This window comes from Lactuca saligna, chromosome 5 (genome assembly GCF_052625555.1).
Source record: "Lactuca saligna cultivar CGN05327 chromosome 5, ASM5262555v1, whole genome shotgun sequence".
Classification (NCBI taxonomy): Eukaryota; Viridiplantae; Streptophyta; class Magnoliopsida; order Asterales; family Asteraceae; genus Lactuca; species Lactuca saligna.
The window spans coordinates 293388623-293398185 of NC_136421.1; positions in this window are offsets into that span (position 1 = coordinate 293388623).

Consider the following 9563-nt stretch of genomic DNA (forward strand, 5'->3'; position numbering starts at 1 on the left):
CATAAATAATTGTTTTAGTAAAATAACTAATTTTATAAATATGATTTCATACTTATAACAAAATTAATATAAAAAAAAAACTAAGTTTTAAGAAATATATAAAAAGAAAGTTATAAAAAAATATTTGTAAAAAGTTTCTAAAAGAAGTTTGGACAAATTAGAAATAAAACTTATAAAAAAACTCAGTCAAAATATAAAACGAAAGAGGAAGGTATCAATTTTCCAATAAAAGATAAATTTATAGGTTAAAATGGTAAAAGTGAAAAGTTAGGGTGTTGTTATTCGCACTGGTAGATAGATCTACCACTATAAAATTCCTTTGTGTTGTCATTACCTGTTGTTCGATGATGTTTATAAGAGTGAATCTAAGTTCGAGCCCAAGTAGGGCATAAAAAGATTGAGTCCGAATAAAATAAATTTGCTTAAGGTAGTGGGTTTTGAGAACCTTGTCCGACATAGAGCCAAATTTAGTCACGAGAATTAAGAAGGAGATGATGATGGTGATCGACATAAGAATTGCAGCCTTCGTTGTGACGAAGCAACTGGCGACTAGAGTTACTAACTGTTATGGTGTGGTTGTATGTCGACCTCTCATAACCTAAGGAAGAAGCATCAAGCTTCTGACATAAGAAGAGAATAGAGAAGGAAGGTGTCTTCCGTACCATGGTTTATCTCGTAAAGACAAGAATTCAAATCGCCATGAATCTTTTTATAACAAAATGTTATTAGTTTATAATCGCTAAGTTAATTATTGTAGTTAAGATAGATACCACTTCATAAGATGAGTTGCAAAGGAACGTGTGTGCTCACTGGAAGTTGAGTCTACGACTCAAAAGCTGGGACTGAAATTCAATCATAGGATAGAAGAACATGAGCAGATTCAGGCACATCGATCGGCAAATAGGTTCAAACCAGTAGATTCTCGCTCGACAAATTAGGAAAGTGGGGTTCATTATAGAGAGTATAAAAATACACATGCGAGTGTCTTCTGTATGTTTGCATCCGAGTGTTCCATAAATGGTTGAGATGACCATTACGAGAGGATCAGTAGGAAGACAACAAGTCGATTGGTCAAGAGAGAAACAAGAGGGTATTAGATTTAGCAACCATCTTTGTTATTAGTATTTTGACTAAGATGGCCATATCCTCCTTTACCCTTAGTTATATCTATGCATCGGTGCGTTTTGACAAGAAGGTGACTGGAAAAAAAAATAAATAAACTTCAAACTATTTTGGTCTGCGATATGAGGAGATCACTTACGATAAATACAAGTAGTAATACTATGATGGAAATATCAAAGGGCATTGGATATAACAAACATGAGTTTCTTCAAAGTCAAAAGGAGATAGCATTAGAAGAGCTAGTTTGGATCGGTGATGAGCAGGAGTAGACGATGGGTCAAACTCAAGTGGAGGAGAATCGACCTCTGAAGCGAGAATGCAAAAGGAAGTTCGACTTTTGGTTTCAACGAAAAAAAGTCTAGGAGAGTTGAGACACAAAAAGGTGGAAGTTATCCGTTTCAGTTTAATTAGTACGGGTAAAAGAAGAAGGGAGTCTTCTAAAAGAATACCAATAGGATTATATGTTTCTCAAAGTGGTTATCGAGGAATGGTTGGATTTTCCTTTTAAGCGTTAGGTAGAGTCCAGAAGTTACCAAATCCCAGAAAACCATATAGGTTCATGCATTCAAGGATATAGGATTTATCCCTACAACATACGAGCCATTTCACTAGAAATTCATTAGGTCACTTAGTTCACTATAAGGAGCATCAAATCGTGTAGAAAAATGATGGAACAATCAAGACATATATTAGACTTAGAAAGTTTAAGATCTAGTAATCCTATATCAAGGATTAACGGTAGCAGAAGTGAAGGCAAAGGTGAGCGTGTTTTCTTTACGAATCACCATTTGAGATGCATATAAGTAAAATAAGAGATGCCTATTAAGAGATCGTTTGAAAAGGGATGTGCCGATTAAAAGAGGTAGTAATACCTTCCGAAGTTTACTAATGTATCAACAGTATACATGATAGGATTGGTGAATCGAGTCGTTGATCCATATAGGGCCAGTCTAAACGTATATGAGGCCTGGGGCAAAAAGAACAAAATGACCCGTTAAAGAAAAATATAATAAAGATTAAAAACAAATCCTTTATTCTTCACTATAATCACGTTCAATTAGCAATAACAAGCAGGTCAAATTGTTTATCTTTTGAGCTAGTTTGAGTTTGAACCAAATTTAGGCCCTAAAAATCATTTTGGTAATAATTGGTTTATATATATACACTATATAATCCAGAAAATTTGGGCCCTATTGAGTCGTGGGCCCCGGGGCGGTCACCCGGGTTGCCCACCGTCTGGATCGGCCCTGGATCCATATGCGACTAGTTAATCTTGAGGTTATCAGTAGCAGTGAGGATAACTAAGGAACCCTATAATGGATTAGTAAGGTTGATATAAAGAAGCGACTCCTCATTAACGCCTGTGTAAGCAGTTTTGGTTTCTGGAGATTCAGCCATGGAGATGCCTCACCGGTGCAAGTGTGATTATAGTAGTAAAAAGTTCAACCTACAAGCAACAAGAGGATCCAAAGATTTCCTTTGGGAGTTAGGATGATAGTTAAGTTGTAAGATATCGGCATAAACTTGTTTAAGCTCTCCAAGTTTTCTTGGATGCAAAATTTCAATTGACAATAAAGGACACCTAAGATCGAAAGAAGTTAGAGTTAGTTCCTAGGTACGTATGTTCAATTGAAGGTCAGAGTCGAGTACGACTACATATGCGTCTAGCGATGCGCCAATGCTATTTTAGACTTCAGAGTATATTATGTGTTTGGTTTAGTCATTCCTTTTATTGATAATTAAGTAAGATATTATAAAACTATAATCGAATCTATGAAATGCATAGATTAATATAGGGAAACAATTAGACTTTAGCATCCGTGTTACATAAGTTAAGGGTCTCAAATCAGTAGTAGCCTCAAAAGGCTAAGTAGCAAATGCATGTTGTGATTTATAGACATCAAAATGGATGATGATTATGTGTTTGGTTTAGTCATTCATTTTATTGATAATTAAGTAAGATATTATAAAACTATAATCGAATCTATGAAATGCATAGATTAATATAGGGAAACAATTAGACTTTAGCATCCGTGTTACATAAGTTAAGGGTCTCAAATCAGTAGTAGCCTCAAGAGGCTAAGTAGCAAATGCATGTTGTGATTTATAGACATCAAAATGGATGATGATTTAGTTCTTTCAGAACGGTGAGATAATGGGTGCAAGTCTACAAGCCACCAAGGTGTTGATCGTGAGTCTTTAGACCCAATGAGGGATGATGACAACAACGATCTAGTATCGTAGACCTAGTATTTGGATAGCGTCGCGACTTATCCTGAATGCGTGTGTGTGTGCGATCGATCGAATGTAGGCTAATGGTGGTTTAGTGTTCATTATGATCCAGTAGATTGAAAATGAGCAAGTCTTATAATGAGTCTGTCACCAATATTAGAGTATTGGTTCCAGAGTTTTCGAACCAGTAAACTAGTTATGGCATATTTGGTTAAAATTTAGGATGTTGGAACATCTGAAGTAGGTAGAGAGACCACTTGCAATAAAGGTTCGTGTGTGTTTTAAAAGGATACCATAGAAAGATGTTGCAAGACACAATGCCATATTGGTATACCATAAGCCTTTTTTAGGGGCATGTTTCGGAAATAAGATTCAGTTAGGATGTCATATGTAAATTCCCCTAATTACTTGTTTCTTTAACGTGTAGACAGTGTTCTTAGTCACGGAACGAATCAACATTTTATATCTAAAGGCTATTTAGGATAGGAAGAAAAAGACATTACACAACAAGATGATTGGTTTGGTAAAAGTATAGTGGAAACATCGGAAAGGATCAGAATGGGCGTGAGAGCCAAAAGAAGATATGAAAAACAACTACCCGAAGTTGTTTATTTAGATTTCGGGGACAAAATCCTGGTAAGTGGGGGAGAGTTGTAATATTCGTATTCTTATATATATATATATATATATATATATATATATATATATATATATATATTAAAGGATGACACTTTTTAGGAATAGTAAACTTATGTGATTTTTGGCAAAAGTGGTCCTCTGTTTATGTGTTTGTGTTCAAATCCGTCTTTAGGTCATTTTATGTCATTACCCATATTTTGTGCGGATACGTGTTGGGAATAGTTTCGGTTTCCCGGTCATTTTGTGTTCATCTACGTCTTAAGGTGCAATTTTTGTTTTTTAAAACAAATATATATAAAAAAAACAAACCTTTTACATTCTATAGTGAAAATGAATATGTAAAAAATAGGAATTTAATTTTTTTTAAAAGTCATTCTTAAAATGTAAAGTTATTTTGTTCATATTTCCAATTTGCTGAAAGACCTGTCGTATCCGACCCCCGCAACGTGGGGGTTCCCCACCTAGTTTTCAATAATAATTGACTACATTTATTTTACAACGTTAGTTATATATTCTTATCTATTACATATCGAGTTATATTTCATACTTCAATATTATATTAATTCAAAATTTATTAACATATATTTCATAGCTTACAATTTATATTATATTGACCGAACAAAGAATATAATTATAAGTGATAATACCTTTAATCAAATATATATGTATATATCAATAAAATATATAATCGTGTTGTGGATATATAACTTGATTGAACATGGTTTTGTAAATTAGACGTAAATATACATATATTGAATTATTTAATCATAAAATAAGATTAATTAAATATTAAACTAATAAACTATAATAAGCTATAAGAGATTATAATATAAAAAGAGAAACCCAAATCAAACGTAAAAGTGCTTATAAATAATATATCTTATTAAAAAGAAAATTGAAATTATCGTATATATGTACTATATTTTCATTATGCGTGAATATATGTATATGTAGTGCTTTAAGGGGAATTTAATCTAAGTTGTTATTAATATACATAAATGGTTACAATTTGGATAGGCATAAAAGTACCTACGTATGCTAATGGATGGATAAGAAATTCATGGGTAAATTTTATGTTAAGCGATTAAGGTTATGTTTGACGTACTAGCTGAAAAACTAGTTGTTAGTTTAAAAGTTGGCTGATACCTGAAAAGTTAATTGTTAAATAAAAAGCTAGTTGATAGCTGAATAGCTAGCTGATAAAAAATGATGTTTGGTAAAACCAGCTGAAAAGCTAACTGAAAGATATAAAATTACATAAAAATGCATTTAAGAGAATATGTTTCTATAATTAATTAAGATGCATATTTGGAAAATTTTAAAAAGGCTCATAAAAAGCTATATAAAAAGCTAGTCTAAAAAAGCCCGAAAAGTAAGCTACCTTATCAGCTAGCTGTGACGCGCCAAACACAACCTAAGTGATACGTGTTTATCATTTGAGAGGTTTATACATCTTCATTTAATCAAAAGAACACGTATCCCTTTTATTTCAATGACTACGCTATCAAGGCTTTAAGTCGGTGATTCAAATTTTCAAAGTATAAATAGGAGCACCTATTATGGATTTTAAATTATAGAATTAAGTCATAATTTTTAAAAGAGAAAGAAAGAAATAATCAGAAAGTCTGGTGAGTTACGATCACAGCTTTTCAAGCTATATCTCAATTAGGTGATACAAGTTTCTTGAGCTTATCGTAATTAGGTGAGTTATCTTACTATACTATGTATTACAATATATATCCATGTATGTTAGGATAGAGAGCTAGTAGAATAAAAGTATAGTCTTTATGTGCTTTATGTTATTACATTGAGTTATTGACTAGAGTCGAAAGTATACCTCTATGTGCTTATTGTTCCTGTACTTGAACTAGTAGAATATTATCGAAAGTGTAATCACTATTTGTTTAAATGTTGTTATATTTAAGTTATTACTGTTAAGTTAGGGGTTGACGACGGAATGACGACAGATCGGGAGCCTATAAACTCGTGTGTTGATGACGAAATGGTAGGTTGGCCGTAAGTCTAAATACACATATTATTGGTGGATCGGCGAAAGGTCGTGAGCCATTATTTGTATGCATGTATATGTATTGCGATATATGGTATCCTGGGAAACTCACTGAGCCCCGACTTACAGTTGTTAAATAACTATTTTTCAGGTTGTTCTTCTAACCATGGAAAGGCTTCAGCGTGATTGTACTTACATCGAAGAAATTAATAATGTTTTTAGACTTCCGCTAAAACTCTTTTTTATATTTAATAAATGTATGACAATGATATTTTAATAAAGATGGGCTTTTGGATTTGTGTTTTATATATATTTTAAAATGAAAAAATTTGTGTTGAAAATCAAGATGTAACAAGTATAATAATGCTAGTTACAACTTATTATTATCCAAGCAACATATTAAATCATTTGTTTATTCTTTTTTTTTTTTTTTTTGAACTGCTAAACTTTATTAAACTAGCAAGAAGCTATAACAAACAATTACATGATAATATAAGAAGAATTATGAAGCCAAGTAGACCAAATGAACTTATCTTTGTTACATCTGTTTGAAATCTAAAAGAACGCATTATCAATTACATCATCAAAAGGCAAGGCCTTTTAGGGATAACCGTTCCAAAAATGGTAGAATTTATAAAATTCCAAATTCCCCAAAACGTTGTCATAACAAGTGCATCAAAAACCTTATGTTGACCTGCCTTCGACGTGACTGCATCAGACCAAGAGAAATAAGAGAGTGTATAGAAATCTGATTAGAAAGACGTAAACCCCACCAAATAGCAATGTGTCTCCATATATTTTGTTAATACATGAAAAGTGCCCCTTAGTCAGACCACCTTTTGAGCATTTCCGAAGTAGTCTAGACTTTAAGATGAATGTATTTCAAACGTGTATAGATTTCCGAGAAGCTGTTACTTCAAAATCTGATCAATGAATTCTGACAGAAGTGAAAGTACCAGTTTGTTGTTTAATGGTTGTAATGTATTGTCGTACATCTGACAAGATCAACAGAAACGGTTGTGTCAGGCTGTTGATCTTCAGTCCATGTATACTTTTCAGACATTTATCTTTTGAAACTCCTTTGCCTATAACAAGAGTGTCAATCTTTGTAATATAAATAATTTTAAGGAACAACTTCACTTCTATCAAATAAAAGAACTATCCAGTCAATCATTTCTCTCTAACATTCTTCTTCTTCTTATTTATTTTACATTGTTCATACTTTATATTAATTATCTTGAGCACTTTGTTGAGTTATGTATTTCAAGGCTTGACTAGTTTATCCAGACGTGAGTGGATCTTATATTATAAGCAATCATTGATGTTAGATTAAATCAAGGTTTGAGTTTTCAAACCTTCTCCATGCAAATATTTAAACATACAATTGGTATTAGAGCCTAAGTGATTGTCCTTTAAATCCATAAGAACATCTTATAGTTGGTTGAAGATCACCTTTCTATTTCAATCATTATGTGTTCCGGATAAAAGTCTTTTATATATACCACTTCATCTCTAATATTTCAACATCAATGGCTGCTTCTAATCAATCTCAACAAATATACTCATTGCATATCGCAAATAACATGGATTGCCCATCGCATGTACCATTGCTATTTGTCAAAAAGTATGATCAATGGAAAGTCAGAATTGAGATATTTTTTGTTGGAAAAGAAAAGGTGAATAGATATATAGGTCACAAAAAGAAGGTCCTCATGTTCCGTTTAGGAAAACGGTTAGAGATGTTGTTGCGACTCTTATGGGTCAAGAAGAGCTCTGGCCAACACCTTTAACTACAAATGTTGCCGAGAAACTCCAAGCATACCAGATTGCTTTTTCCGAAATGGTGTTTGGTGTTCCACCATCTCTCTTTGAGTGTAACGTCCCCATTTCTGGTATGTTATTTAAATGTTTATTTTTTTCAAGTTTTTCAAGAGGGACTCGTCGAGTCTGTTGCCCGACTCGTCAAGTAGAGATAGGATTTCAAGCACGTGAAAGTGGGCGACTCGACGAGTCCATATCCTGGACTCGACGAGTCCGCCAGTCTGGAAGAAACCCTAGATCCACGGGTTTTGCACCCTATATAATCCCCCTTATGCGCCCAATCTGGCCTCCCTCACCCTCAGAACGTTTCATAGCAACACCTTAAACTATCTTGAGTGATTTTAGGCATTTTTGTGTAAAGAGTGAAGATTGGAAGAGAAGAGGAAGGCTAGATCCAAAGGAGAAGAAGGGAAACAAGTTCTTGCATCCATTTCAGAGTCATTTGAGGTATTAATCGGACTCTTTATGTTCCTTGGTTGCTTCTCTTTTGAAATCTCATTTAGGTTACCTTTTTGCCCATTTATGAGCTTAATCTATTAAAGGAGCTTGTGTAATGGTATAGCTTTCAGATATAATCATATTTCTATCCCAAAACCCAGATCTAATACCTTTATTGAACCTTGTTGCATATATGCCTTAGATCTAACCTTATTCATGCATTTTAAGCCTATAAACCTCTTTAGGAGTCTATGTGCATGTAAAGATGGAACCTTTACGTGCAAACCAAGCCATAAGAGCCCAGATCTATTAGTTGGATGTGTTGGTTTTGAGCAGAATTGTCTGAATAGTAATTGCATGCATGCGACTCGGTGAGTCATTCTACGGACTCGGCGAGTTGAGTTGCGAGTCCTTGAAGTTTCCCCTGTTGAGTTATGCGAATGGAACCAGTGAGTGTGAGGAGGACTCAGTGAGTTGATTGGCAGACTCGTTCATGGAGGGACTCAGCAAGTCAATGCCCTGACTCGGCGAGTCCAAGAGAATCTTCATACCTCTAGATCAGACTCGACGAGTTGTTCATACAACTCGGCGAGTCACAGCCAGTGTGTTCATGCGATGAAGGAGGACTCGACGAGTTGGATGCATATTGACTGAGTGATAGCATCGAAGAGGAACTCGTCGAGTCTATGCAAAACTCAACGAGTAGTAGCGAGCAGAAGCAAGGAAGTGAGGGTGATGACTCGACGAGTTGGTGACCCAACTCGACGAGTCAGGTCAACTGAATGTTGACTTTGACCAATAGGATTGACTTTGACCAGGGGTAAAATAGTCATTTTACCCTCAGTATAGTTATCAATATTTGATTCATTGTGTTATGGAAATTGTAGCCGGGGAGATACCGGAGCAACAACAGACAATTTCTAGAGCAGTGCATTTACCAGCTAGTTTACGAGGTGAGTTTCCTTCCAGTAGGAACGGGTCTAAGGCCACAATGTCGGCCCGTTTAGTTAACAGTAGTTTTCGGACTTCGGTCTGATGCAGTAGTTAGTATGTTTGATGCCTTCGTGGCTCAGATAGGTTTTGCATGTTATGTGTTTCGGGTACGACCCGACTCAGTATGCAGTCCATGTTGTTATGCTAATTGATATGTCATATGTGTATGCTATGCTATGTTCAGTAGTTCCGGACTTCGGTTCGATGCAGTCAGTTCTGGGCTTCGGTCCGATGCCGTTAGTTCCGGACTTCGGTCCGATGCAGAGGGCAGGTCCTGGTTAGTTCCGGACTTCGGTCCGATGCAGTGGGT